This window comes from Petaurus breviceps, unplaced genomic scaffold (assembly GCF_028583685.1).
Source record: "Petaurus breviceps papuanus isolate PSGF00001 unplaced genomic scaffold, PetGlider_PUasm1.0 90491, whole genome shotgun sequence".
Taxonomy (NCBI): domain Eukaryota; kingdom Metazoa; phylum Chordata; class Mammalia; order Diprotodontia; family Petauridae; genus Petaurus; species Petaurus breviceps.
Genome location: NW_027187263.1, coordinates 214465 through 239321, shown reverse-complemented (window position 1 = coordinate 239321; position 24857 = coordinate 214465). Strand labels below are relative to the sequence as shown.

At 37.4% G+C, this 24857-nt stretch overlaps 2 long non-coding RNA genes across 2 annotated transcripts in view; one reads left to right on the top strand and one right to left on the bottom strand.

Annotated features, from left to right (window-relative positions):
• Positions 1 to 521: 521 nt before the first annotated feature.
• Positions 522 to 23757, top strand: LOC138141779 (uncharacterized). The gene is made up of 3 exons (XR_011163254.1): positions 522 to 625; positions 9025 to 9059; positions 22691 to 23757. It is a non-coding gene; the product is annotated as an uncharacterized lncRNA (long non-coding RNA).
• Positions 7699 to 24857, bottom strand: part of LOC138141780 (uncharacterized) — a 65031-nt gene continuing 47872 nt past the window's right edge. The window contains exon 4 of the long non-coding RNA XR_011163255.1: positions 7699 to 8274. This is a non-coding gene — a long non-coding RNA (uncharacterized lncRNA). The remainder of the gene's footprint in view (positions 8275 to 24857) is intronic.

Sequence of the window (24857 nt, the reverse complement as noted above, 5' to 3'; positions counted from 1 at the left end):
ATCCTTTCTGTAGGCAAATGCAGACAGACCAAAAAGGTAGAAGTGGTCTTGCAATGGGTGGGGTAGGGAGCCCCCACAACAACCAATGACTTAAAAAGGCATAGCAATCCCATGACTTAAAGAAACCAGCCTTAAAAATTAAGGCAAATGGCTTTTTATGCATGAATCAATTGAGAGCTAGGTTGAAATAGTGGCCAGGGAGCTGGTCTTGGTGTCAGAAGGACATGGGTCTAAGTACCACCTCTGAGAAACTGTATGGGCAACTTTGAGCAAGTTGTTTAACTTATCAGTGCCAAAAAATACTCTCTAAGACTATATATTGCAGAATAGTTACTTATCTTCTTTGGTAGAGGGCTCTTTCCTCCCCAATAGCTCTCTATCCCAGTGAAATCATGTAATGGGAATGGGAATTTGAAGATCTTTCCTGCCCCTTTAATAGACCTAGGAGGTGATTTGAAGACCTTCCCTGCTTTGGAAGTAAATTCTGCCCCATAGGTTGAATGTAGACACATGGAGCCTGGGGTGGGAGGAGTTGGCTGAAGGGAAGCAGAGCCCACAGAAAGCTGGTAGCCAGAGCCAGAGAGATGGTGGGAGAGAGAAGAGGATCAGGCAAGGGGATAGTAAGGTTTGTGAGTATATATGATCTTGTATTGGTTTGTGGGAAGGCTAAAGAATGCTGTGACTCTCAGTTTTATTATGGCTTCTTAATATCTTTGGTACTATGATGGAATTGGCTTACTGGTTCTGGGATTCAGTTTTCTGGTGTCTAAATCAATGTTTCAGTTATGTCCTCTGTATGAACAGTTTGGTATATTTTGTGAACAAACACTATGCGATATTTATAGTCATGGTCTTTATCATGATTGTGGGCATTGTAAGTACTGCATTGACACTACAAATCACAGGGTCATATTTAAAAAAAAAAATTAATTAGTGCAGCAGATGTCAAAGAGTGAGTGGTCCAGAGACCTCTGAGAGTCTTCACAACTCTTTCAGGGGGCCTGTGATATAAAAACTGTTTTCATAACAATACTAAAATATTTTAATTTCGAATATATTTATATCAGTAAACATAACCCTCACAAACAACAGTTCTTTGAGGGATCCTCAAAAATCTTTAAGAGTGAAAAGGGGTTTTGAGAGCAAAATATTTGAGAAGCACTGAATTAGAAATTAGGGAGCTCTCTTTTAACCCACCCAACTTTACTGATTTAAGTTAGAGTGCAGGGACTCAGAAATCCTAGATTCTGTACCGTAGCTCCTGAACCCACTCCATATCTGAATTCAAGCAGTAATCCCACAATTTTGACCGAGTTCCCATTTATACAGAGCACTGTATACACAGCTTATACACAGCTATTCAAGGGGAAACAAAGAAAAACATAACTTTCCTTATACTATCCAGTTAAGAAGGCAGAAAAAACAGTGAATTATTTGGAAATCTTTGCAAAATGGGAAGGTACAAATTCACATAGAGTTTGAAGGATAGAGAGCAAATACAGTAATCAGTATTGGGTGTAGAGGGTGGCCATAATTATGAATGACCGCAGCAAATGTGAATTATATTATAGGGTTTTCAAGAAAATAAACACTATTACATTTCCATAGGACTCCTATGATGATTTCCTGGTAACACTTACTAATAAAACTCTAAGATAGCATGAGTTATTTTCTCTTTTTGTTGAGAAAACAGTTCTACAGTACTTTGAAAAAGGATACTAACATAATTCTCATGCAAATATATTTGTCTTTAAAAGAATCACAATGATGAAAAACAAACTGTGGTTGGGAAATTTCTGTACTTTGACATTAAAGCTTATGCAAGTGAGATTGTATTACTTAGTAGTTCAAAGGATCTCTCACAAACTCTCTCCAAAGTAAAAGGCATTAGATTTTATTGTGTTCCTGTCATTCAAAAGTTCAGGCCCAAAATAAATCAAAGGAGGAATTCATTCCCATCTGTCACTCTGAGGACTTCAACATTTCACGCACAGATTTTAGCAGAACTCAGGTGACAAGACAGAGTATTCTATAGCATAACAGGTTTGTTACTGAATTCTTCAACAATAAAAGGGAGAGGCTGAACTAAATGTTCTCTAAAATCAACTTTGCAGGTCTAATATTCCATAAGACGTATCTCCCAGCTGCCATGTTCCCCAATGCCATACTTTGTGCATGTGGAGGAATTGTTGACAGGGAGGGCAAATAGGGTTACAGTCCGTTGAGATGGACCATGCTTCTCAGACAATAATGCACAGCGTAGATTACTGTCAAAAACTGAGCCAAAAAGGAAGGATGAGAGTCATGAGGGAGAGATGGTCAAGGGAACGAGAACCAGGGAAAGGTGCAAAGCCGAAACGAATATGAATAATGCAGTGATTCCTCCCTCACTCCTAAAGAACCCTGCTAGACTTAATCTTGGCTAAGGTTATTAGATGGTAACATGACCTAGCCACTTATACCTGCTTCTGAGGGCAAATTATTATCCAAAAACATTGTGAGGTCTTAATGGTAACATGCTCTCCTCTGTGGCCAGAATGTTGGGAATGCTTTACTTCCTGTCTATTCATGTGAGTCAGCACTGGTTCCATGAAACACCTTCAGTTCTGAGCAGCAGCATTTGCCAAGATCTTGAGTCAAGATTCTGTTTGACTGTAAAATGAAAGAGCTGGAAAACAAGACTGAGACAATTAAATTAACAGGGGAAGTGGCACTGATAAAAAAGTGAAAGAAAAGCAAAACAAAACAGACTAAACTGGTTTGTTTTTTTCTGAGAGGACAGCTCTGAGCTGCTTTATCTCTGCCTTATCAGGAAAGTGCTTGAAAGAATAACAAGTGCCCATATGTTGATTTTAAACGCGGTCTTGGCTCAGTGACATTAATATGTCTGAAAAAAAATTTCATGCAATAAAAGAATATAAACTGTTTATAGTTATTCAATAAATGTTTATTGAGTGCTTAATTTGTGTGTAATATCCTGGGCTAGACTTGTGATTCAGGTATTCTATGGTGTCAGTTTTGAAAGGGAGCTGATCACTGTCTGCTAATATATTTATATAAAGATTCGCAAAGAGTTTTACAAAAAAAATATGATCTTTACAACAACCCTGGTAGGTAGATTTTACAATTATTCCCAATTTATAGATGAGGAGACTGATGAGAGAGATTCAGTGACTTTCCCAGGGTCATATAGCTAGTAAGTGTCTGAGCCAACCTCAGGTTTTCCTGTCTTCAGGTCTAGTATTCTTATGCACTGTGCCACCTAGAAACTTCAGTAGTTTTACAAAACCTCACATGAAGTCAGAGAAAATGTCATATTCATATTTATTCTGGTGCCTTGTGCAGGTTTTCAATTACTTTAAATAGAATGAATGATGAATGTCGTTTCACCAATTCAGGTTAGTTCAACAAACATTTATTAAATGTCTACTATGTCCTCATCCATAAAATGGGTATAACAATAGCACTAACTCTCAGGATTGTTGTGAAAATCTAATAAAATAATAATTGTGAATCATTTAACACAGTGCCTGGCACATAGTAAGTGCTATATAAATGTGAGTTATTACTACCATTATTATTAGCTAAGAATTATGCTAATTGCTAGGCATATAAAAGCAAAAATGAAATAGGCTTTTTGTTTTGCTTTGTTTTTGCTCTTGAGCTTACATTGGAGAAGGGGTTAGAATATCACACAAACAAAAATAAATAAATACAAAGTAATTAGAAGGAGATTGTATTAACAACTGGGAGATCATGAAAGATTTCATTTGGGGTGACACCTGAACAGAATCTTAAAGGAAACTAAGGATTCAAAGAAGCAATTTACAAATGAGGAAACTGATGTATTTGTGTGTATATGTACACACGCACACACACACATATATATATATTTTTTTTAAATACTATGTAATAAATATGCATTCCTATAATGTAAATTGTGTGATTTAAAAAAAAATCACACGAAGTATTACTTGAATTCCAAAGGAAAAAATAATTCTGACTTGGGAGATAAGAGAAGGCTTCATGGAGAAGGTGACATTTAAAATAGGCCTTGAAGCAGGGGTAGGAATTCAAGAGAGGGGAATGGGAGTAGGAGATTTAAGGTATGAAGAATGGTATAGCCAGAAGCACAGAAGTAAGAAAATTCTTCACAATTTCAAGGGGTGATGAGTGGTCCAGTTTGGAAGGAGAGTGTCATAAACAGATCAGATCTTATGGCCTCCAAAGGTAACTCTCAAATGTTCCCATCTCAAATCCACCCAAGGTTCTGAACAACCAACCGTGGTTTTTCTTTCCCTTCCTCAATGTTTCTTCTTGGTCTCCATAACCCTGTCTCATGCTAAGTACACACACACATAGAGCTCTATACCCAGACTATTGAGAATCAGGAGGAAATAGTAGCATCTCTACTTTGTTTTGTCTACTTAGACATTTAGTTCTTCCCCCAAACTATGACAAAACTAATCTTAGTTTGGGATTTATGAAGGGGAAAAGAGATTATGATGGCAGGCCTTTGATTTGAAACCTGTCATTATTTTCTACTAGAAGAATGTACTAAAGCCACATCAGTCAAATATACAATATACATTAATAAGCAATGACTTTTGACATACAGTATGAGATATTTGTAATTCTTTTGTATTCTTATGTATTTTGCAATTCTTACGTATTCAAAAGCAATATTACATAAAAACTTTTCACTGCTTGCAAAGCCGTGGGTATAGTTCTTCTGGATGAAAGATTGGTGAATCTAGCCTGTCAGTTACATGAGGTTTTGATCAACCAGACATGCTCTTGCAGACTGGATGGAGCTATATACTCCCTGCTATCCATTTACTTGATGAGAAATGAAATTGCCTTCCTCTTTAATGGGCTGATGGAAAACAAAAGCCAATAAAGCTGGCAAGAGGTTTAGTTTTAGTGAAAGAAGAGCCATATAAGGATAACTTCCTACAGACAAAAGATTTCTATTCTTCTTTATCAATTAATAGAGCCACATGAATTGGTAAGTTATTCTAAGGGTTATACTTACAGAGATATTCATCAATCTCATTAACAGCTGAGACAACTAATGATTTGATATGAGTGTCAGGATAGCATAGTAGATAAAAGTATTTGTTGTTGTTTGTCCATTTACAAAGAGGACCATAACATCAGGAGGGTGACTTGCAAGTGAATTGGATTTAAGTGAGAGAGGGCTGTGCAAAGTCACCGACCTCACTTTCTCCTCCCGAGCCATCTGGGTCTAGTGGCAAGATATAGATCAGGATGACTGGAGATGGCCCCAGTAGATAGAGTATTGAACTCGAAGGTAGGAATACCTGGGCTCAGATCCTGCCTGCATGAAACACTTAAAATCCTTGTGACACTATGCAAGACATTTAACCTCTCTCCATGTCAGTTTTCTCATCTGTAAAATGAAGTTCGACTCAGTGGTCTCCAAAGTCTTTTTCTGTTCCAAATCTATGATCCTATCTTTTTAAATAGGGCAGAGAAAGGTAGGTGAATTAAAAGCTCCATTTTTATGTAGAGGACATTTTCCCAATCCTTTCCATGAAAGGTTGCTCTGTGACACAATGGGGAAAAGGAGGGTGAGGTGAGGTGGGGGGTTCTCCAATAACTTGTGGAACATTTGATACAAAGGAAAAGAATAATAGCAGAGTAGTAACTTATCCTCAAACTATTTATACCTTACTCTCATAAAAATAAGACTGGAAGAATAAGAGAGCAGTAACAACAGCAGTTTTTAAAACAGGAACAAAAACTCAGGATGGGTAAAAAAAATTCATTTCATTCCATCCTAAATCTGAATAAGAGTCCCCTCAAAAATATGATAATCCAAGTAGTCACCCAGCCTTCTGTGGTAATGGGGAATTCACTACTTTTAGAGCTAGCCTTCCACATTTTAGAAAACCTCTCATTTCTTTGGCAATTTTTTTTTAACACCAAGCTGAAGTGGGCCAACAGAATTTTCTGCCCACTGCATTTTAGGAAACCTCTCATTTGTTTGACAATTTTTTTTAACGTCAAACTGAAATTTTATCTGCAATAGAAGCCCCTCTATTTCTATTAGTTTTGTTCCCTGGAGACAAGCAGGAACAAGAAGCATAATCCCTCTTCTACATGACAGCCCTTCCAAAAGAGCTATTAGATAGCTTTTAAGTGCTATGTAAGTCTCCCCTTTTCTAGGAACATCCTTATTGCTTTCAATGAATCCTCATATGGTTTAATAGCACCTACCTCACAGGGTTGTTGTGGGAATCCAATGAGAAAAAATGTGTAAAGTGCTTTGCCATCTGAAGCACAATATAAATCATCATCACCATCATTGTCCTCATAAACCTCACTGTTGTTTTATTTTCTCTAGTGCTCTCTGTCACTGTCCTCCAAATGTACTACATTTTGCCAGTGTCCTTCCTAAAGTGTGATACCTAGGGGTGGCTAGGTGGCACAGTGAATAGAGCACCAACCCTGGAGTCAGGAGGACCCGAGTTCAAATCTGGTCTCAGACACTTAATACTTACTAGATGTGTGACCTTGGGCAAGTCACTTAACCCCAATTGTCCTGCCTTCCCCCCTCCAAAAAGTCAAAATAATAATAATAAAGTGTGGCAACTACCATTGAATACAGCATCCCTTTAGTTTCTTACCACATTGATCGCCATCCTGAAGCCCTTCACCATGCTTTCCTCCACCAGTTGATTCTTTTCCTCACATGAAGCATATTACCCTGCCATTCCTTTTATCTACTTTTTCCTTTCAAATAAAGCATATCTTTATTGTCCAATTCCAGCTGTATATCACATTCTCTCTTTGAATTAGAATCCCACAATTTCAGAGTTAGAAGGTATCTCAGAAGCCATCCCAGAACTGTAACTAGGATTGTGTGCTGTCTTCATGCAGACCAAATCTACTCCATTCTTTCTAGGGACACTTCCTTATCCCTGAGGGAGCCTCCATTGTAGTGACATACCTTCTACTTAGCATTAGAAACGTAGACATAGTGTATTCTTCTCAGGTCATTATTATATTCCCTTGTCTCAGGTGCTCAGGTGTAGAAAATGTTGCTCAGAGGGGCCAAGTTAGGCTAAATGGATGAATCAACAGATACCCATTCTATCTTAAAGATATCTCCGCATACTTTAGCCCATTAGAATTTGGGTAGAGGTAACTTATTTCTGTCTTTGTAGCCCTACCCATAGCATAGTGCTATGCTTAATAAATGTAGCTTGATTCATTATGGATTATGCAAAGCCAAAACACCCCCAAAAGACACCTCATTTGGGACTTTGATCACACTGGATACTCTTATTGATCTATTCATGCTTCATTTGTAAATCTGAGCCACACCCTGGGATTCTGGAGGCAGAAGATAGTTTTGGAAGAGATTCAGAGGGAGCTGGGTTTGTACAAATACCAGAGAATAGACTTAGGTGCCTGGGGATGGAAAGTCTGTTTATCCATGCAGACCTTTAAAGGAAACACCCTCAGCTCTCAATATGGAAGCCATGGAGCAAAAGTGGCAGAAACTCCCAGGAATTATGTGGTCTAGGAAGTAGCAGAAACTGGGAAACAACAGGGCAGTGGCAAGCATTCCTAAACCCATCTTTCAAGAAAAGTGGTGAGAGTTCTTGGACTAGTCTAGAGAGAAGAAGGAGTTCCTGGGGAACACTTCCTAGCAGAAGAAGCAGTTTGTAGTGATTCCTAGAAAGAGGGGCACAACCTCATGACCATGGAGAGTCATATGGAAAGGCAAACTTGGACTTTTCCTCCTTCTAGGACAAGTAATTGGAAAAGTTCAGGTTTGATGAGACAGCTCTTGTGTTCTTGTCATATTCTAGTCTGCTACCTGGTATATTTCTGTACCTGTTATATAACCCCTCTACTAAGGTATATGCTTCATGAGGACAGGGACTGGATCCTATTTATCTCTGTGCTTTCCTGTATATCCTTCCTAGCACAGTGCCTTATATACAGCAAATTTTTAAAATGTCCTTTGAAATTAAATGAAGTCACTTGAGCTCCCTAAGTCATAGTTTTTTCATTTCTAAAACGGCAATAGGGATTCAGCTTGTGATTTCATTAATGTAGAGTACTCTAGAATGAAGAAATACCCTCTCCTCTGGAATGTATTCTCTTAGATAGTCACCCAGAGTACTGAATGGTTAAGTGACTTACCATATGCATAACCAGTATGTATCAGATGTAGGTCTTGAACTCTGGCCTTCTTGGCTCCAAGGTTAGTTCTTTGTCCATGATACCACATTGTTTCTAAAATAGGAATAATAATAATATTAGGAAAATATGAAAAGAGTGAAGTAATAGTAATAGAAATTATAATTATAATTATTGTACTCACAGAATTGTGAGAAAAAAAGTGAAAATGAACCCATATAGTATTTTGTTAGCATAAGATATTTTTGTTAGTGCCGACAGGGAGAATTATGAAGTAAATAAAATTTGTCTTTTGCTTCCTTTCATCTCCATCTCCCCAGTTTTTCCTCCCCCAGATGGGCCTCTTAGAAACACATAGAGCTTTCCAGTCCAGCATCTTTCCCCTGGCAGCTGTTATAGCTGCCAGCCTTCTCTTTCCACTTATCGGCCTTACTTTTCATTCCCTCTCAGCTAACTGGAAGACAGTCTGATAAACAAATGCTCCCTAAGGTCCTCATCGTGGTTTAGAAAGTTGCCCCTCAAGGGATATTTGCATTTTTACAAGGGGCTCCTGGGGACAATGCTTCACAACCAGCGGAAATGTGACAAGCTGCAGGCCCTAACTTCTGGATTTCTCTCACTGAGAGACTCTTCTGCACCAGCAAGATTCCATCTTTGGTAAAGGACAGCCCACATAGAAATCCTCCAGGTGTCCATGTATTACAGCAGGAGCCCCCAGAGAGTCCTGCTGAGATCAAACATTGCTGCAGGAATTTTCATCTTTTGATTTGCAAATTGACAAGGTGATAGAGAAATCCTGAACCTTCATTATGCTACATGCTAACTTAATGTTTTCCTTCTTATCAGGTTCAATTTTGAAAGTCTCAACAAAGGTCCCAAAGGTAAGCTGTGTGCTTTTATGAAATTAATGCTTTCTTGCTTACAAAGATGTTCTTCTGATGCCCCTGAAAAACAGGCTAATAGAGTTTCACTCTATTATGTATAATTCTGCCAAGAAAAAGATATGTATTTTAGTTTCCCTCTGGGACTTTACTATACCTCTCCCCCAGAGTCACTAAGAGCTAGAAAAAGATTGTAATATTTTCCAGAAATGAGACTGTTTTCAAAAGTATACAACCATCAAAGCACTATCCAAATGGTGTTCTATCTAATATTGAGACTCCCCAGTTCATGCAGCAAAATGGAAAATTCATTTTGGAAAATAGCTCAGATGATACAAAACAGTATCCTTTTCTTTATAATCATAACAGCAACAGGACCATACCATACTAAGACTGCAGGACCAGGCCTATAAACAAGATTTATTATGGGATAATTTTGCTTTGACACATTGTCTATATTTCTAAAGTGCCAATATGAAAGTGCTGTTTTGTTTTGTTTTTTAATAAGCTAAAGGCTTTAGGTAGCTTGCTTAAAAAAATACAGCTGGGGAAAAATAAAAACAAGGACTGCTATTCCTGTGGTTATCATCTATCATTTTAGATTAATTTCTGCCACTAGCAACAAGAAAATTGAGATGAATAAATTTTAATCAGATAAATACTGACTTTAATAATCAACTGGTATGTAGTCATGGAAATTTTGCAAGTATGGTAGAAATCAGCACTTTAAAGAATTTTCTCTTTTTTAAAAATTGTGCTTGAATTTTAAAATTGCATTTTTTATTTTTTCAATTGCAATCTTCACTCATAAAGATTAGAATATTGGAGCAATGAATACTAACTGGCATGTAACACCATGACATGTTTTACAGTGAGATGTGCTTTGCCAGTTTTCACAATAAAAAAACAGAAAAAAATTAAATACCCAGCCTCAGAACTTGCTAGAAGTCAATCTGAGGCCTAGTGATATCATCTTTTTTTTTCTAGGATTATTGCTAATCTAAACTCAGTGGTAGTAGAAAGGGTTCTTTCAAAAATATTCCAATGGCAAGCCCTTCACAGTTTACGATAGAATAACAGATATATTTCATGTACAGAGGAACCTCCATATGTCTAGGGTCAGGAGAAAGGATGGAGGCTTGAAAGTATCTCCTTAGGTTTTTGTTTATTGTAGTTGTTTGATTTAAAAGCCATGATTTGACATGTTGCATCTCCTTGTGGTAACAGTGCTAGAAGCACTCTTACAGACTATTTCAACCAAACTACTTATTTGGAAACTGAGACCCCAAGAAGTAAAATGGCAGGTGGGTGGCACAATGAACGGGGAGTCAGGAAGATCTGAATTCAAATCTAGCTTCAGATACTAGCTGTGTGACTCTGGGCAAGTCACTTCACCTCATTCTGCCTCAGTTTAATGGGAATAAAAAGAGCACTTATCTCCCAAGGTTGCTTTAAGTATAAAAATGAAAAAATATCTGTAAATAGCCATGCAAACCTTAAAATGTCATGTAAAGGAGCCATTATTATCATTATAAATTATAATATTCTGATATAATATTGCATTATTATATGATTATATTATATATAATAATACAATTATAATTATTATCACCAAAGTAACTTGTTCACTTATACATGTCATAAATGGCAAAACCCAGGTCTTCTAACTCTAAGTATATTCCATTCAAATCTTTCCATTGAACTATACTCTCTCTGTTGAAACAAAAGCTATATCATGACATACTGGGGCACTCCTATACTTTGCTTTCCATTTAAGGGCCACAAAATACCTTTCAAATAGTCCATATTATTACTGTCCCCATTTTGCATAACAAAACTCGGGTTCAAGGAAGCCAAGAACATCACCAGGCTCATACACCAGGAGAATAAAGATCTATCCTCCTACTGGGTAACTGATCTCAGTACTGCACTTAGAAGGCATGGTTGTACATAGTCCACTCGAGGGCAATTAAAAAATAAAACTAGGTAGCATCTGCAGTAGACACATCCCCATTTTAAAATTATGAAAAACTGCCAACTGGGATGCATAAACGAGTTGCTGATTCTTTTAAAATCAAATTGTACTTTCCATTTTAGAGAAAGTACAATGTTTATTGGGTTCCACAGTATAAATAACAGATTACAGGCAGTTCCCACTTAGGACCACAATGAACTCCAGTTGACTAAGTATTAAAGCTGATTAGTGCAAAGCAAAATCCCAATGGCTCAGATGCTACATCCTGGCTTCCCACATTCTGTAGACTTCATTTGTACACAGACATTAGAGGAAATCATCAAATAAGCAGGTAAAGGCCATAAGTAGTGAAGCAGACAAGTATATTGGACAGGGATGAATGAATAAATGAGAACAGTAAAATGCTAAGCAGTGAAAAGCAGGGACTGTAACTACCTAAAAACAAATAAACAAGATTTTGTGAGATTTTAAAAATCTCTAGATCTCAGTAAACAGATAAATACCATTAAATCATTTTTACACAGATACTGATTTATATTCATAAAATTTCTTCTGTGTATTAGCCTTTTCAAAAAGCAAGGTGAATTTTTTTAAAAGTGCCAGCAGTCTGAATTTTAATACTGCCTTCCATTTGATAAATCTTTTAACCCTTAAAAGCAATTATCTATAGTATGAGAAATGCAAATTAAAATAAATGAGAATTCATCTCACTTTTCAAATCGGCAATTATTTTTTTTAAGCTACGTATTCAGTCAACAAGCATTTATTTATTAATTACTTGCAGTGTTCCACATCTGTGCTAGGCATCAGAGAGACAAAAAAACAAAACAAAACAAAAACCTTAGTCCTTACTCTCAAGGTTCTTACATTTAGTGGAGTAGCTAATGTTCACTTAAATAGGCATATTCAAAATACTTATAGAGTAAATGGATAATCATCCTAGAAGGGAGTGTACTCACAGCTGAGGGGATCAGAAAAAGGCCTCCTACATAAGGTAGCATTTGAACTGACCCTTAAAGAAAGCCAGAGAGTCTAAGAAATGAAGGTGAGAAGTGAAAACATTATAGGCATAAGGGTCATCAAATTCAAAGGCATGGAAACAGGAGATAAATGTAATGGGTGAGGAAGAGCAGGTAGGTCAATGTGGCTATCCTGTATAGAGTACATGGAAGGAGTAGTGGCAATACATAAGACCGAAAAGATAAGATAGAAAAAGTGTTTGGTAACTGTCGGAAGGATAGGATAGAATGGAAAGAAGCTTGAGGCAGGAAGACCAATCAAGTAGCAGTTACAAGTCTTGGCAAGAGGCAATACGGGGGACAGTTAATGTTGGAGGAGCTATGGGAAGACAGTCACATTGATGCATTTATTGTTTGTGTAACTATGAAGTGATGTGATCATTTTGAATCTGAATTTGGAATTCCAAAAGAAAAATAGCTAACATCCATACCCATTGACTTAGGAATTCTACAACTGGACATTCATTCTCAAAAAAGGCAAAGAGAGAAACAATGGTTGAATGTATACCAAAATATTCAAAACAACACTCTTTGTGCTCACAAAAAAAATTGGAATCAAAGTGGAAGCATATCAGTTGAGGAATGGCTGAAAAATATATATCACTGTAATGGAATATGATTATGCAGTAAGAAATTACGATATGAGAAATTCAGATAAACATAGGAAGATTTGTATGAACTAATGCATTGTAAAATGAGTATTACTAAGAGAACAGTATAGACAGACTACAACAGTGTAAATAAAAAAGTCATTTAAAGGAAGTTGAACTCTTAGCAATAGAAAAACTAGCAAAAGTCCTGGAGAGACATAATAAAATATACCTCCTCCTCATTCATGGCAGAGCTAGGGAAAGGAGGGGGTTGCTTTGAGAAGGTAAATTCTAATAGGAAAGATGTGAAAATTCTCTATACTGGATATGTTTGCTAATTTTTCTTTATCACAAAGTAGAGCAAGTGAGAAGTGACTATTATAAATACAAAACACAACAATAAAATGCATTAAAAACAAAAGTAATGATCTCATTATATTTGTACATCTGTCCTGTAAGTCCTTCGGGCCACAGGAGCAGTTTTTCTCTCTGTCAATTTTAAACACAGTATGTAAATTTCATTAGTGTGACTATTCTTTTCCTCAGTACAGTTCACAGCTCCTCCACACTTTACCTTCTTGTGTGGATTTTTCTATAGATCCCCTATAGAGAATCCACCTAATGTACTAAAAGGCTTTTTTGTTTTTGTTTTTGATGTCTTGAGAGTGCCATTCAAGCTTCCATCTGGTGTCTCTCATTTGATATGATAGTCTGGCCTCCTTTTGCACGTGTCTGCTTTTTACAAATTTTTTAGAATATATCATCATGGGTTATGTGCTATAACTTGATTACTCCTTCCATGCATCTTTCCATTGCCCTTTGGATCACTTGAAATATATCCAAAGGGTAAAAATAATCAATATGATGGTGTAGATTGATCCTAAACTGACAAGGAAGAGAAAAATTAATTGTAGTTTTCTCCTACATTGCTATAATAAACAGTACATTTTCAATTATAAGATCAATTTGAAATAAGATAATTCCTAGTAGAAACCATTTCTTGCTAACATATGGCAATTAAGAGTGTTATTCCTGTAACTTATAAGGAAGATGAAGACATGGAGAAATCCATTCTCCAGGAAAAATATGCTAGCACTTACACTGTAAGTTATTGTGTTTGTTTTAGTAATGGGGTATTGGCCAAGTTCACCTCTTGTGAACATTTCCAGCATACTTGGCTCATATAGTCTCCTTCAGAACATGCACAGGTGTTGTTTCTGTTTTGCTTACCATGTTAAGAAGGGAGGCTTTCTATTGGCTGCTGAACTAGAAAATAGCTAAGTAACTAGCTATTTAAAAGATTTAGCACTTAAAGGTCTGCACAGTGTTTTACAAATATTATCTCATTTGAGCCAGAACTAAGAATGCTTATAAAAGGCACTAACTGGGTGACTCCAGACTCTTTTCTGTTTGGCTGTGAGGAGGTAAAGTCTTCCAGGCAGAAACAAAGAACTAAGACAGAAGGCCTACTCCCTCATTTGGACCAACATGAAGCCACGAACACATGGCCTTGCTGTTTCTTCTCTTGCTGCTGTATCAGTTCTTTCCTGCTTTAAGTGAAGGATAGTCGGAGAGGTAATGAGCTACTCTGGGACCTTGTAAGCTTTTAAAGTTTGGGATGGTACTGGATGTGGCTAGCACAGCCCCGTGGAGCATCTAGGAACCAGCCTACCAGCAGATTGACCCAGAAGACAAGATGCCAAGTCCTAGGAGACAGAATTACTCTGTGCCACATTCAGAAGTAAATTGGGGCAAATGCTTTCTAGTAATTGCTTTAAGTGTGAACCCACCCTTCCAGGGATCTAGGTAATAAAGGGGAGAGGTACTGGGGAGGTGGGGGGAAGGGGAAAATAATTGTATTTTTGTTCTTTTCATTTTTTTCTCATAAATATTTCTTTGTAAACATTATTGGTGAAATGTACTGGGACACTAATTACTGGAAATTATCAGTGACGTAAGAGTTATTGATTATGTCGCTGTTGTTCAGTAGTGTCTGACTCTTCATGACCCCATGGACCATAGTGTCCATGAGATTTTCTTGGCAAAGATTGTGAAATAGTCTGCCATTTCCTTCTCCAGTAAATTAGGCAAACAGACTCACTCAAATCTAATTCATGAATAAGTCGAGACATCATCCCATTATGTTATTGATCTTCTTCAAAAACAATAGTGAACACAACAAACAGAGTTTAAGTGACTTGCCCAGGGTCACATAGCTAGTATGTGTGTGAGGCCCAATTTTAACTTCGATTCTCCTGACTCTGGGCCCAGCATGCTATCCATTGAGCCACTTAGCTGCCTCCTATATTAACTACACATGGTAGTTAATACTAGGAAGAACACACTGGTATGAGGGATTGAACCACAAGTTTGAGGTATCCAATGCCTGTCCTTGGAGAGAAACCCAACAATCTTTCAGGGCTACCCCTGGAATATCAGAAGATGTATGTAGCTAGTCATGATCTAGAGGACCCAAGTCCTCAGTGAGAGTAGAGTTGGGACAAGGATGCCTCAGAAATTGCATGGGTTATATTTCTGTTCAATCAAAAAGGAGGTTTTTTTTTTTAATGGTGTCATTGGTTAAGAAGATATTACATTCATAAAAAATGACATTGTATAGGATTTTCTGAGGCTGTAAAATTGTCAGCCAGGCAAGGCACTCATCGGACGGCACAAAACAACATGATTTTTATTACAATATTATTTTAGTGGCTCTGTCTATAATCTTCTTGGAGCAGATACTCCAACCGTCAGTAGAAATCACAATTTGTCCATACTTCCTCATCTTCTGTAATTCATGTTCCTGCTCTCTAATGGACCCACCCCTAAAGGATCTACTTAATATGGTAGACCCTCTTCCCAGTCTTTTCACATTTTGTAGGTACCAGTGAAACACTTACTCTATACACGATTCCTCACACTCCAGGGTTTTATGTCAGGTAGCAGATAAAGATCATTAAGAACATACCTTAATCTCCTAAATGCAATCTCTGCTTTTTCCAATTAATGCTCAAAGTACATTTGCTGCCAAAGTGATTTTCCTACAGCAAAAGTCATCTTGTCTCTCTCCTACTCATTAACTCCGGAAGCTCTCTGTTGCCTTTGGGATCAAGGGTAAACTCCCTTTGGGATCATGGGTTGAAGAAGAGGCAAGAAGGGAGCCCATACCAGATATGAAGAAAAAGCACCCAGGTGGGAGAGGAAACAAATGGCTTCATTTCACTGGAACAGATAGAGGGTGAAGAGGAGCAACATGAAATGATATTGACCCTGGGTGGGAGGAAGATTGTAGAAAGCTTTAATAACAATAATAGCATTTATATACCGCCTTAAGGTTTATAATGTGCTCTACAATCTTACCTCATTGGATCCTCACAACCACCCCATTATATCTGAGGAATCTGAGGTTGTCAGCACTTAGTACAGGCACTAAGACATTGTAAGCATTTAATAAATGTTTGTTTAATTTGTTGGACTGAAATAATCAGTTATAAAATTTGAATTCAGTCCTCTTACTCCTTCCACTTGACTATTGCCTCTGCTTATAATGAAGGGAAAATCATATATGAAAAGAGAATCTGAGGTTTAAGGGAAACAAAGAAGGCACTGGTATTCACCATGGAGATTAATTTGGGATGGATTTGAGATCCAAAATCCAAACCTTTAGAGTTTTTCCCAACAAAACAGTTAATCTGATGACTTCTGAATTGAAGTCTGATTAGCGTTTCCCTCTCAAAACGTATATAACCGCAAATGACGATGTGATGCTTATTATAAGTACAAACAGAATCTTACCCTAGGAAGGAGTGCTTCAGCTGAGCTATAATCGAGGCACAAAAGGCAGGAAATATCTCTGCCAAGAACATGCTGGTTTTATTCCTAAATTTTGGCAGTTGGTCCTTTTGTGTGTTTGTCACTTGGTTTTCACATAACAAGGGCCCTAAAGTCTTGGTTTTGAGAGATTTGCCTTAAGGCATTAATGAACTGTTTTTTCAGGCTATCATCATTGCACTGTGCAATTAGTAGAAGCCAATCAGAATGCCATTAATACTAACAGAAGTCTTTTTGTCAGTTGCTATGATACAGTGTTCCCTTAAATTTCCACTTTGGGTATAAAAACATTTGTTTTGTGGGTGACAAAAGCAAATGGGGGGAGGGAGAATCAATCAATAAAATTTATGAAAACTTACTTTGACATTGGGTCAGATACTGAGACTACAAAAAAAAAAAAAGCAAACCCAAAACAGTCCTTGACCTCAAGGAGCTTACATTCTAGTAGAAAACACGAACATAAATTTATGTGCAAAAAAACGAAACTTTACAGAAGGCACTAATGAGGGCATCAGGAAAGACTTCTTGTGGGAATTGAGTCTTAAAGGAAGCCAAGGATTCAAGAGTCTAAAGTTAAGGACAGCATTCCAGGAGTGGGGAACAGCCAGTGAAAAGGCATGGAGCTAAGTATTGAAAAATTATTTTATTATAGGAATACTTATTACTGAAGCTCCATTCTTCAAAGAGCTAAATTAATATTATTCTTTCTAGTTTCTCATCTAACATCATGAAATTAGGAAACTGGAACAAGGAAATCTGGGGGAAGAGGGAGGGTAAAAATACATTTAGATGAATAGACTTAGGGTGTTAACTTGTTAACAAAAATTGAAAAGAATGGAAGGGAGGAAGCATTTAAAAAGCCCTTTACAAATATTTAATCTTTACAATAAGGAGGCAGGTGTTGTTATTATTTATATTTTATAGTTGAGGAAGCTGAGGTAGAGAGATGGTTAAGTGACTTGCCCAGGGTCATGTAGCTAGTAAGTGTTTGAGGGCAGATTTGAACTCAAGTCTTCATAATTTCCTGGGCTATATTCATTGTGCTGCCTACGGGCCTCTAAGAAGAGAGCTTGGATTTTTAAAATCATACCTACAGATTACAAATGATAGGCAAATTTGGTTTCTAAAAGTTGAGTTATTAATTGTAAAAAAAAAGTCATAAATATTTAATTTTTGAGTCCTGAAATAATTGAATTCTGATTAGTTGAAGTGACTAATCTTAGCCCTGGAGAACAGGTGATGAAATAGAGTTCTCTTCCCTTAGTAGAGGAGTTAGGGATGATGAATGTGTAATGTCACATTAGCCATTAGATGGAGTCACTGTTTGGTTTGCTTTGTTCAAATATTTTTTCTATGTTAGAAGGGAGAATTCAATGATAGTTCAATATATCAGGAAAGGACTTTAGTGAAACAACAGATATCAGTAAAAAAAATTAAGTTAAGACTAGCTACTATCTATAGAATGTGATGCTTCATATTACCTTACAATAAGAAACAATGAAGAGAACAAAGCATGTCATGGTTATGTTATTATTTTAAAGATTTATTATTCCATGAGTATAGCATACCAATGAAGTTCAGAATCTACCCCCACCCTCAGTGAATGAGGTCTTTAAAAATTGCTATGACCCCAAAAAAATTACTACCTGATCACTAGGTTTCTGATGATGAATAGCTCTGTCCTTAATTAAATGGGACTAAGTGATTGATAAAACACTGGTTTATTTTGGTGAATATGTTTACAAGAGTAACTTAACTTATGATCAAATGAGATAATGTATATAAAACACTTTGCAAATTTTGTAGCACTGTATAAATATAAGCTACATATTTCTAATGGTTGTGACTTTATATGATTACATATTTGTATTTGCCTCATATAAATTTATTGTGTGTGTATGTGCTCTGTGTATACATATGTGATATATATGTAGTAAATATAGTAAACAAAAATTTAAAATAAGCAAATAACTATCTGATTATACTGGTCTAGGCAAAAAGAACTTTCAAGCTTCAGTGGTGCAGTGGATAGAGCACTGGCCCAGGAACCAGGAAGACTTATTTTCCTGAGTTCAAATCTGGTCTCAGGCACTTACTAGCTGTGTGACAAGTCACTTAACTGTTTGCCTCAATATAATGAGCTGGATAAGAAATAACAAAACATTCTATTATCTTTGCCAAGAAAACCTCAGATGGGGTCACAAAGAGTTGGAAACATCTGAACAACAACAACAAAATCAGATCTGACATACATTGAATTTTTAAAGTTTTTCACCTTTAAATAGAATAGCAGTTTGAATAAACACTGGGTTTGTACAAAAACATACCTCTAAACAGCATAGTGTGCTAATCAACTATAGCACAGATTAATGATGTAAAATATCTGACACTTTAGGTAGTTAAGTGATGTTACATGCCTCACGCATTTACAAATTTTAATTTTCAGAGGCCTAAAAATGTTATTATGGGGGAAAATATTAGGTACATTTCCCCTTTTTAGCTTTTTTCATATTAATCAATGTAGCAATGAAAAGAGTTTGCTTTTTTAAAGAACTTTTATGTAAAGGGATAGTTTTATATCAGCTGTTAAAGGATTTAAGATATTGCTGCTTTTATAGATGAACATTTTGATTTCTGGAAGGAGTAGGGAAAGTACTTTGGTTTAATAAAAACTGCTAAATATATGTATTTTTAAAATGAAACTTTCAGGTGGCATTTGAGCAGTTTGGACAGGAAATGGACTATGATGTAAATATAAAGACTCAAATGGCCATATTAGTTATATAGAATGAGACCTCTCTTATATGTGAACTGTTTATATTTTATAGAGATAGAAACTCATATTTATTAAAAACTGGGAAAATATGAATGTAAAAAATAGTTTGGTTCCATCAAAGGAAAACTTGGACCGTGTTTTGGAGACCTTAAATGAGGGGAAGGGTAGTAAGTAGGAAGGAGGTGTTATGGTACCTCAACTTATTTGTATATAACTGTTTTATGGTGAAGGTCAAATGGAAAAAAAAGTGAGAAAATATATTAACTTTTGGAGACTGAAGTATGATTTTAAAAGAACTATCAATTTTACAGGGGAAATTTGGGGAGCTGTTATCTTTTAACTGAGAGGTAAATCATAGAGAGTCAGGTTGCAGAGCCCTCATTTAAGTGACTATAGTTAAGCCTGGAAAAAGGAAACTGGAATGAAAACTGGAGGGAAAGAATTGAAAACATATCCGGAAGGTTGAGAAGTAGTCAGTTGATATGAGACTCCACCTAAATAATGCTGGATTGGTTGGGAGAGAGAACTGATTTCACTGGTTAAGTGATTCAGAAACAGCTATTGCCCTTCAGTGCCACCTAGAGTTGGAGAGAAGTGAAGCTTCTCATAAGTACCCATTGCTCTCGGCTGCCATTTTAGTTTGAAAAGGAAAATAAAGGGGGGGGGGGGTGGTGTTGGGGGGATGTGCTTTGCTTTGTGTCCTAATGTTCTGGCTAAGTTTGTAGCTTGTATACAAAACTCCAGATCACTCCCCTTCTTTCCTCAATGAGGAAAGTATTTATGTATTTTGTACATGGTTCAGAATATTTCTCTCCTACCCAACTCCTACCTTTATACCAGGAGACTTCAGCATGCATATTGACTCTCCTTTAAATACCTTAACCATTCAGTTCTTCAACCCACTTACTTCTAATGAAAATCCCCTTATCCAATCATAATTTGTTGACTTTCCAGTTCTCCCTCTGCCTTCCCATACCAAACCCAACTCTTTATCCACAGCATACCTCCAGTCAATTAACCCTTCAATTCTCTCCCAGTTCATCTCTTCTACATTAACCGCTTTCCTTTTTTCTCCATTTGACCTCTTGGTGAACCAATTCAGCTCTACACTCTCCTCTTCTCTTGTGCCCCTATCCACTTATTTTGCCAATTCTGCTCTGCCAAGACTCAGTCTTGTATCACTTTCACCATCTGCTGCCTTTGTTCCTACATATGGATTGCTGAATTGATTTGGAGAAAATTGTACAACCTTTGTGACTAGATTGACTGCAGCTATAAAGGGACAGTGTACCTAACATTTTCCCCAACAAAATGGATTGAATGAATTCTTAATGCTGCTAGGCAATTCTATTATTCCTTTATTATTGATTCATTATCTCATTCTCCACAAAAACTCTTTCAGCCTTCCTTAAACCTTCCCTTGACCCACCCTGTCAGTATGCCTCATATTTAAGAAAAAAAAATCAAGGCCATTGGTGATGAATTCTCTCTTCTACCTTCTTTCTGCCATCATCTTCTCTTTCACCCCTGTCACATATGATGAGGTGGCCTTACTTCTTACCAAGGTAACTTCTCTACCTCCTCAAGCAATCCCATTCCCTGTCATCCCCATCCAGTAGATGACCTCCTCCATCATCCCCACTTTATCACTTATTTTCAATCCCTTCAACCCCTCTTTCCCTACTCCCTAAACACATACCATGTCTGTCCCATTCTTAAAAAACCCTCGCTTGATCCTTCCATCCCTGTTATCATCCTATATCTCTCCTGTCTTTCATGGCTAAACTCCTTGAAAAGACAATCTGCAATAGGTGACTACACTATCTCTCCTCTCTTCTTCTTAATTCCTTACAATCCAGCTCCTGATTTCATCATTCCCCTGAAACTACTCTCTCCATAGTTGACAGTGATCTCCTAATTGCCAAGTCCAATGACTTTTGCAAAATCAGCATTCTTCTCGATCTCTTTGCAGTTTTTACTACTGCTGATCACCCCTTGATACGGGTTTTTCAGCATCACTTTCTCTTGCTTCTTCAAGGCATTTTCTCTGACTGTTCCCCATTCCTGAAATGGTCTCTGTATCAGCAATGCCACATTCACAATGCCTATGGAAATTACAAATATGCTGATATAATTATCCATCCCAAAATACATCATGCTTGCCATATGGGGGAATAAGCTGGAAAATTTATTAAGATACCAAAAGACTGAGTCCCAAAATCAGAAAGTGAAAGCCATCAGAGTAGTTATGACATTGGCACAGGTAGATAAAGTAGAAAGCATCCACATTTTCAAGCCTTTGAAACAGAACAGGCTACCTCAGGCAAAGGTCCTCCTCTCCCCACTCACAGCAACCACCCAGCGTCCGGGAAGCGCGCTCCCAGCAGCTCTGGCCCCTGGCAGTCCTCAGAAGGAGTCCTTAGCAGAAATTCTGGCTAACTCAAAAAGGGCTTTGCGCTGCCGCTGCCTCTGCTGCTGCTGCTGCTGCCGTCGCCACCACCACCAGCCACGGCAGGAACGCTAGGTTGGCTTCCACTTCCTCTTGCTCCGCCCCTTCCTGCTACGTCAGCAAGTCCAATGGGGCATGGAAGATCTTTAAATCCCATAACCCTTACAGTCTCCCTCCTCATCTCTATTTACTGCCTTCTATGGCTTCCTTTCAGTCCCAACTAAATCACATCTTCTACAGGAAGCCTTTCTCAACCTCTCCTAATTCTAGTGCCTTCTGTATTAACTATTTCATATTTATCCTGTATATACCATGTTTGTACACATGTTTGCTTGCTCTCTCCTCCACTCAAGAGCAGAGATTTTTACCTCTTTTTGTATTTCCAGTACTAATTGCGTAACAAATGTTTATTGATTGATTGTCTGACAGACTTAAGAGTCGACATAAGCTACATTGTTATAAAGTCTGTTCTAGTTGGATAATGAAACATTTTGGTGAGTGAATAACTCACTTGGTCTGTACAACCCCCAAATAGTCAGTCTGATAAGACTTGCTGTTTTCTGACTTGAAGAAAGATGCTATTCACATTAAATGGTAATGTTTTATAAATGCCCTAGTTGAAAATGCTTGTAAATGCTATATTGGAATATAGAAGAATGATGAAAGAGTAGTGAGAGCCAACAGATAAGTGGTAAACAGAGAAGCAGTTTCTTGTAATATTAATGTTCCTGAGTGGACCAATGACATTAACACCTTTCTAAGAATAAGGATTTTCTTCATTCATGTATTTCCTTGTCTTTTTCCTCTGGTGTGTGCCCACACTTCATCACAGATGCTGAATGGGACCCATGTTTATATGCAGATTCTGAAATTTTTATTGTTTATACATTTGTTTCAAAATATAAATATATATATGATATTATTATTTTGCCTTATTCTCATGCAAATGACAGTATTTAAGATATAAAATTATCGTTGTTATAACTGGCAGGTTTTATAAAATGCATTGCCCGGCAAAGCTGAGATGGCAGAGTAAAAAGCAGAAATTCGCTTGAGTTCCCACTCCAACCACCTCCAATACCTGTAAAAAATGATTCTAAACAAACTTTAGAGCTACAAAACCCACAAAGTGACAGAAACAAATCTCCTGCTGAAGGCAGCCTGGCAGGCCAACAGGAAGAGTCTATAACACTAAGCTGGGAGGCAAGTACAGCCCTGTGTGAGCCATGCCATCCCAGATTCACAACCCAGGCCAACTGGAGCAGACTTCAGGAGAGTGAATCACCGGCACCTGTGGCAGTTTCCAGACTTCTCAACACATAAATGCCAAAGAGAAAGTAAAAGGTCAGTAGGGAACTCTGTTGGAACTGGGGGAGAGAAGAGCATGGTCTAGCCCCTGCCTCCAGGAGGGCAGAGGTAGCAGTGGTACAGCAGCTGCAACTGCTGCTGATGTTTCCGTCTCCAGGCCTACAGATAGTAGGGGGACCAAGCAACCATTCAGAGGGTAATCTCTCTTGTTTGGACCTGCTTGGATCTGGGTCACAGTCTTAAGTGCTGGTCCTGGAGTGAGGAACACTAGTGTGCCAGAGCTTGTGGTGACTGTAGAGGGGACACCCTCTTCATAGCTCTGACAATAGCTGCAAAAACCCCAGAAATTTGGGACAAATCTCTTTCAACTCTGGAAGCAGAGTTCTACTGTGGCAAAGAGCTCAAAAGTCAAGTAATTTGCTGGCAAGATGAGCAAACACAAGAAGTACAATCAGACCATAGAATCTTTTGGGGGGGACAAAGAGGATCAAAACATAGAAAGAGAAGAAGACAACAAAGTCAAAACTCCTACATCAAAAGCCTCCAATAAAAATATGAACTGGTTGAAGGCCATAGAGGAAGTCAAGAAGGATTTTGAAAATGAAGTAAGAGAAGAGGAGGAAAAATTGGGAAGAGAAATGAGAATGATGCAAAAAATCATGAAAAACAAGTCAACAGCCTGCTAAAGGAGACCCAGAAAAATATTGAAGAAAATAACACCTTAAAAATAGACTAACTCAAATGGCAAAAGAGGCCAAAAAAACAAAGGAGGAGAAGAATGCCTTAAAAAGTCAAATTTGCCAGATGGAAAAGGAATTTCAAAAACTCACTGAAGAGAATAATTCCTTCAAAATTAAATTGGTGCAGATAGAAGCTAATGACTTTATGATAAATCAAGATACTATAAAATAGATCCAAACAAATGAAAAAATAGAAAGCAATGTGAAATATTGGAAAAACCACTGGAAAATAGATCCAGGAGAGATAATTTAAAAATTATTGGACTACCTGAAAGCCATGATTAAAAAAAGAACCTAGAAATCATCTTTCAAGAAATTATGAAGCAAACTTGCCCTGGTATTCTAGAACCAGAGGGCAAAATAGAAATTAAAAGAATTCACCAATAGCTTCTTGCCAAAAAGAAAACTCCTAGAAATATCATAGCTAAATTCCAGAGTTTCCAGGTCAAGGAGAAAATATTACAAGCAGTCAGGAAGAAACAATTTGAGTATTGTGGAAACACAATCAGGATAACACAAGATCTAGCAGCTTGTCTTTTTCCTTGTCTACAGTGAGGGATTGAAGGGCTTGGAATATGATATTATGGAGGTCAAAGGAGCTAGAAGCCAGGATTAAAACCAAGAACCACCCACCCAGCAAAACTGAGTATAATACTTCAGGGGGAAATGTGGATATTCAATGAAATAGAATTTCATAGGAATTCAAAAAGAATTTCAAGCATTATTTTATTTTGCTTTTTGTTCTTTAGTGGTGGGGGGAAGACAGGGACGTTGGGGTTAAGTGACTTGCCCAAGGTCACATGGCTAGTAAGTGTTAAGTATCTGAGGTTGGATTTGAACTTAGGACCTCCTGACTCCAGATTCATTGTGCCACCTAGCTGCCCCTCGAGGATTCTTGATGAAAAACCAGAGCTAAACAGAAAATTTGACTTCAAATACAAGAAGCAAGAGAAGCATGAGAAGGTAAACAAGAAAAAGAAATCATAAGGAACTTTTTTTTTCTTTTTGGAGGGGGAAGGCAGGGCAATTGGGATTAAGTGACTTAGTGTTTCACAATATATCTACTATGGAAATGTTTTGTGTAACTATATATGTACAACCTATATTGAA